The following is a 7,359-nucleotide window of genomic DNA, read 5'->3' as shown; positions in this document are numbered from 1 at the left end:
CAGAGGACCCACTGAGAGCTGGGTATCAGTGCGTCTGATAACAGCTGATCGAAATTCTCCAGCATGAACAGAGAGGATTGTTTTCTTTTGAAGATATAGAGTCTGAAGATTTCTCTAAATTTGTCTGGCACCCAGTATAGTTTGTTTAGAGGACTGTGAATATGGTCAGGCAGTGTGCGAAGCCAAGATTTCACACGCACACACACACACACACACACACACACACACACACACACACACACACACACACACACACACACACACACACACACACACACACACACACACACACACACAAAAACAAAAACAAACAGGAAAAGCCAAAACAAATCTTCCTTATAAAAACACCCTTAAAATAGTCATTATGTGTAGCTTGATCTAAACACGTTTTTGAAGTCTCTTTAAAGGCCTTGTTAAATAATGCAAATTAGGAAGGAATGTTGTGGTATAGTGATAAAAAGGATAAGCATTTCATAACTTTATCCCAGATATTTAAGGAATAAATCAACCAAAAATTTAAGTTTGCTAAAAGCTTCTGTAGATGAGATTGTAGGTGTCGATTTCTCTTTATTTGAGTTCTCTTAATATTGCTTTTTTTCCCCTTAAACTGTTCTTTTAAGGAAAGATCATGTATCTGATAACTTCTTAGCTGTCATACATCTGTTTACCTTTCTTATAAAATGACCATCGTAAGTTTAACAACAGAGCCAGTTTCACTAACTGTATGTATATATATATATATATACAGTATGTCCTTCCTCTGTAAAAAAAATATATAGATATTTTTATTATGAAAAGCTGCTAAACACTTTGAATCTTTATTGTGAATCTGAAAGAATATAAGACAACAGGATCAATTATAAAACTCCTTGTCATCCAATAATGTCCTCCAGTGATGGATTCAGCTGAACCATGGCTCCTGGGCATCCTGTGCCATATCCTAATGTAACACAGATGGATTGGTCCTGCGTGAATGTCTCAGTTGAAGAGTTGGACTGTCTGCTTCTTGTATAATTGTTTTATCTGGTCAGTGGCATCTGGAAATGTATCCCTTCCAAAAACTGCTGCCTACTAATATATAAATGCCAACTATTCTCAAAGCTGTCGAGCATGACAACTAAAATTGGCTTTTAATCTGTTCGACTGTGAAGCATAAAAAAGTTTCCCTGCAACCAATACCTAAATGTTTTTGATTGCACAATAGTTTTGTGTTTCTTATGTGAATTTAGCACAATAGTGTACCATTAACTTCAGTTTGTGATTTATTTGACTGTTTCCTGTTGTTACTCTCTGTGTCAGCTTGAGCTGAATATGGGCAGGTGATATATGTTCCTCATAAATTTGCCAAAAACTTTGCCTTTTAAATCCATACAGGAATAAATTGAGCTTTACAATAACAATATTTTGTTATACTATTAGTTATTATTAATAAAGATGATCTATTTAATTGTTTGCTTTCTTACTGTAACTGAATATAATCATATTTTCAATTTCAAAATATTTTATGCATGATATGCATGAATATATGCATGAATGGGGAGAAAAAATTCTGAGTTTACATCTTGCAATTCTATGTTTTTGTTTCTGCCACAAAAAAAAAGAAAAAATTATATATTTTTTTCTCACAATTGCAATTTTTATTTCTTCCAAGGATAAAAATCATTGCAATTACCCTTTTCTTTATTTCTTTATTAATTTTTTCGTCTGAAAGGGGTTCCTTTGGAATTGAAAGTCCACATTAATCATGGTTATCTCAAATATTGTGCAACATACACATTTTTTTTTGTTTGAATAAAATGTAGCTCTTGAAGTAGAAAAGTGCCTTATTTTCCCTTTTCTGAGAACCATGTTTTGAGATGCTGTATTTTTCAACCTAAGATGTGTAATCAACTTTAAAGGCCACCAGACGTCACATAATTTACTCTGTGGCCTCAAATTAAATTGGCCCGGAGTGCAGTCTATAATAGATAGTTATAGATGGGAAGACATGTTTCAGTTCTGTTACCAATAAAGGTTCAGAAAACTGGGCCAGAACCAAAGGTATTTGTTCACCTCACTGAAAAAAATAAAAAATAAAATAAAAATAAAAAAAAAATAAAGAAAAAAACTATAATAAATAAAATAAATAAATAAAACCTGTTTGTTATTGCATTCCTGAATCTCAAAGTTTTTTCTAACAAGTGTTTCTCTCAGCGGTTGCAATCACTCAGCAATAGCGCATATGAGAGTCAGTGAGTGAAAACAATTATTAGCCTGGACTGTAGCATCATGCTTACTGCTGCAAGTCTAGTGTGACCAGACACATACACTGACTGCCTTACTAGATGCTTGTTTGTTTTTGCATTGTTGCACAGCTACATTCTGTATACATACTCAGCCTTGGTGTGGAGGCACAATCATTTAGGATTTGTTAACTATCAAATAGGTTTGCAGATACTTCCTTTAATTGTCTCCCATTTACTCAGCTTACTGCCTGGAAGCACACTGTCTGCAGCTCTGGATTAGATTTTATTACAGCCGACTTGTGGGCAGAGCCAAATTCATCTCTTTAATTTGACACTTGTATGAATATTGACATCGTTAATATTCAGTAATCTTTGCAGTCAGAAGCAATAATAGCAGCTCCTGTAAACAGACTTTCACTGAGTGACCAGGACATGCTTGAAATAACACAAAGCCTGCAGACAACAATCGAGAGCTACATATTAGCTCTGTTCTGTGCTGCTGGATGAGCACATATTCAATTTAGCAGCATGACAAACGTCTTATTATTCATTACCAGTTAATGGATTTGATATTTTTCAGTACCAGTTAATCAAGCACACATTAAAAACAGAACAAGGTGTGACAGATTTTGCCCCATTTTATGTTCATGTTTATTTTTTTTATTATTATTTAATTAATATTTTAACCCCAAAAAAGTGTTTTTTACACAACCTTTAACCTCGACCTCAGAAGTCCAAGAGGTTTAAAATCATCAAGCCACAAAGCTGAACTAAACTTGCTTTGACGCCCTTCAAAGTGATTGAGCAGTGCTCAAGTGACCGCTGTTGACATTTTTTGCCCCCCTAAATTTAGCTGAAAAGGAGTTGTTGCTGCTGTGAAAATTCAGAAGGATCTGCAGAACTATAGGTGCTACACACATCAGGAAATATTGCAGTTGTGATCATACCTTTATTGTGAGCATCTGCTGGCTGTAAGAACAAAGTTCCCTAAAACCCCTTATCGCTTATGAGATACTATATTAAGGTCCCACCCATCCACCCTCCACCAAAAAAACAAAGTAAAAAGAAAAACTCACACAAAAACAGCATCTTTGTCGAAATGGGGGCCGCAGAGTCAGCAGTATGTTTTCCATTATTTAAAACCACTCACATTCCCTATCTAACAGCAGGCAATTACTCTGACATGAATGAAATCACTTTCCAAAACACAGCAGTAGCAATCTAGTCACTGCCATAATTTATGACTGTTTTCTGGGTGCATCTTCATTAAGGGGCTTTCATACGGAAATGAAGAATGACAACTTTAATTTCAGATGAAAAAAGGGATTAAAATGGAAAACACCTGGCTGCCTTGATAACCTCTTCCCAAACCGCCTGTCAATAACATTTGACTCGGGTAGCATACGTGCCTTAATACTCATGACAGAAGACCAGTCCTGGGAACTCCACGTCTAAGATAAATGTTTAGGTGGGAGTGAAAAAGCAGCGGCATCTGTAGAATACACAAACAGGTTTCTGGGGAAAGAGTGTCAGCATTGAAATATAGGTTCAGGTTGGCATCTGGAAAGGGAACATTGCTGGCAGCTCCTCAATCCGCACACTGCTGGATCAGACACTGTCATTTACACAATCAGACCCTGAGGTCTTGGCACCATGTGCATTGTATCTGAAGGTAGAACTGCACTTTATTTTTAAAGGGACAGTTCACCCCAAAATGTACTCATCATTTACTCTCCCTCATGTCGTTCTAAATGATTTTCTTCATTCTGAATGTTTAAAGGTGTTTTTTTTTATATACAATGAAAGTCAGTGGGGTACAAAACAACACTGGACCCTATTGACGTTCAGTGTAGAAAAACATCATACTGGTGAACTGAGGCGAGGGGGGAGTAAATCATGATATAATTATTTTTTTGGGGTGCATTACCCCTTTAAGACTTAACATTATTCATGAATAAAAACATTCATACTGGTGCATTCATTAAGAGCATGCAGCATGATTGAATTATGTTTTTACTTTTCATCTTCTTCTTTTATGTGAAGACTCATAACACCAGACTTTACTCAAGGTTATGCGTCACTGTCGTCTGAATAACATATGGGCAAATTAACACATTTCTACAGTACGCTTCAGTTTTCTCAGCATAGTAACACTAGGAGGTGGCATATAATTGAATGGTTATTAAAAAAAACAAAAACTGTGTAATATTCAGTAAAGTAGCAGCCAAAAACATATTGTTTCTGTATAACTATCCTCTGTTGATGCTTACTGCCATTTTTTTTATTGTTGTATGCCTCAAAAGTATCCTTTCTTAATATTAATTATTTTTTAATACCAAATGTATTTAATTAAATAATAATGCTAAAACACTATGATCTGATTGAGCTCAATCTGAACGAAATTTCGAGGTCTGAATTAGGTGAAGTAGACCTGAAATAATCAGATCAATCTGAAAATTGTAATGTAATTCTAAATCTTATTTTAATTAATAATAAATAAAGAGCTGTTTTTAAATTAAAATCTTAAAATGTATTTATTATTATGGTTTTTATTCTTAAAGTTACATTTTTGTATATTTAAATTCAAATCTTTTTACCAGCATGCAGTAGATCACAATGAATCCCTATGAGTGTTGCATTTGGTTGCATTTTATTTTGTGATTCCACTGGAACAGAGAGCATTCGGATGAGAAAAAGAAAAATTGCATGTGTATGGCAGCTATGTGGCAGGCAATGCTCCATGCCGAACATTAGAGGGGCCACTGTTGGAGTAAATGTTACCCTTAACAGGCCCATTCAGTCTGAAACAAAGCCAGTGTGTGTTTTTCTAGAACTGAGGCTCAAACCCAGATGAGATGGGATAATTTGCTGCACCATCTGAGCATTTCAGCCTGTTTGCATGGTGATGCAGACATGACAGCTCGTCAACCATCCTCATCACAGGAACCACTCTCACGTAAAAAGCGATGACAAACCACCCTAAACGTTGGGTTATAGATATCATATTTCATCCCTTTCAACATTCAGGCACCAGCCTCCTCGCATATAAACAACATCAAACTCGATTTGCTGCCTTTTCTGACTCTTACTAATGCAATTGGATATTTTGCCCTTATTTAATTTTCAGGGAAAGTAAATCTCCAGGCCCCTCAAATGGCCAAGTTCATGTTTCTTTGTCTCTTTTCAGAACAATTATCTCATCATCTGATCCTCAGAGAGCCTGTGGCAGGATGATACAGATATCTCAACTGTAATTATGTCATATAGCTTCACTGGTATATACAGTATATATATATATATATATATATATATATATATATATATATATATATATATATATATATATATACTGCTTGAGACACATTTTTAAAAGCTTCCATAGTGGTGAATGGGAGAAATAAGAATTTTGCTTTCTTATTTGCATTCACACATAATCTCTAAACAATAATTTATAAAAAAAAAAAACAACAACAACAACAACAACAAAAAACTAATAAAGAAAGATATGTCTGTGTGAAAGCCCTTAATGGCTACTGGTAGCATTCTGTGTTAGATGTAAATTATTTTATTTACCATATTTTCAGGTCAGACTCTTTATTAAATACCGTAAGAAGAGTACTGAAAAATGAAACTTTGTTGAAAATGTACTCACTCTCAGGCCATCCAAGGTGTGGATGAGTTTGTTTCTTCATTAGAACAGATTTGGAGATATTTTATATATTATATTATATTATATTATATTATATTATATTATATTATATTATATTATATTATATTATATTATATTATATTATATTATATTATATTATATTATATTATATTATATAATATTATATTATATTATATTATATTATATTATATTATATTAAACCATTTTTCTGGCCAAATACCATATTGGAGTCCATAATCCATAACAATGCTTCCTCCATGAAAAGGTCCATCCCTGTTGTCCTCTCACATCAAAATCCACTGACATATTTGTTTAGGACTGTTTTCATTTGCAAACAGTGCTTGATCCGTGCATATTTCTCTCCTGATTCAGATGAGAATAAACAATATGGAAAGAGTACTTGTTTAAAGTTAATTACACCTTGATGGATTTGTTTATTAAAATCATGCAGCATTTTAGTTCACAAGATGTCAATTAATTATTTGTGGATTATCGTGGGGTTTTTATCAGCTTTTTGAACTCTCATTCTGACGGCACCCATTCACTGTTCTGATGAAGAAACAAACTCGTCTACATCTCTTATGGCCTGAGAGTGAGCACATTTTCAGCAAATTTAAATTTTTGAGCGAATAAACAGAAAAAAAGAAAGAAAAATAAATAAATAAATAAATAAGCAATTATAACAAAAATAAAGCACCTCCCCTCCAACCTCCACCACATAGCTAACTGATTTTGCAAGGGCCAGAATAATATCTGCAATATCACTCTCTAAATCCAAGGTAGAAAATAGAAAGCTATTCCTGGTTTAGTCTTGAACTCTAATTTAATATCCATGCAAAAAGAAGATTCCCTGCATGGCTATACAATTTAAAATCAAGCTTCTGCTGAATTAAATTAGATCCGGCATGCTCAAATGGCCGCTTGCTTCGAGACAACAGGGAGATTTCTTGGACTGTAACAAGGTGACGGCAGTCCAATTTGATTAAGTTTGACATTTGATTGATGTATGCTGTGCTGTTAAGCTTTCTGAAGCTACAAGAATGATCTTTCTCTTAGTGACGGTAGCTCTCTGAGAAGAGCGTGTACATCGAGATAGATATCTAGACATTAATGGCTGGAGATAAATGTGTGTCCTCTTAACAAATGCTCTTCCATAACAAGTGTATTTATATGGACATCTAAGATAGAGTTTCAACTGACGAGAAGTAACACAATAATGGGTCACAAAGTTGTCCTGATCTATGCCAAATGCAAAAACCTAAATATATATAATAAAAAGTTTATGTTTGATTTACAGGAAATTTGTTTTTAACTTAATAATTAATGAACTGAACTTTAGTATTGTTTTGTGCTGTCATGAGATGTCCAAAGTAGAATCAGTCTGGATACAAAACCAATTTTTTAGGGCGAAGTAAAAAAAAAAAAAAAACAATTATCAAACTTCAGTATTGTACCTTGTCTGTC

Source organism: Carassius carassius, chromosome 34 (assembly GCF_963082965.1).
Source record: "Carassius carassius chromosome 34, fCarCar2.1, whole genome shotgun sequence".
Classification (NCBI taxonomy): Eukaryota; Metazoa; Chordata; class Actinopteri; order Cypriniformes; family Cyprinidae; genus Carassius; species Carassius carassius.
This window is presented reverse-complemented; position numbering follows the sequence as displayed.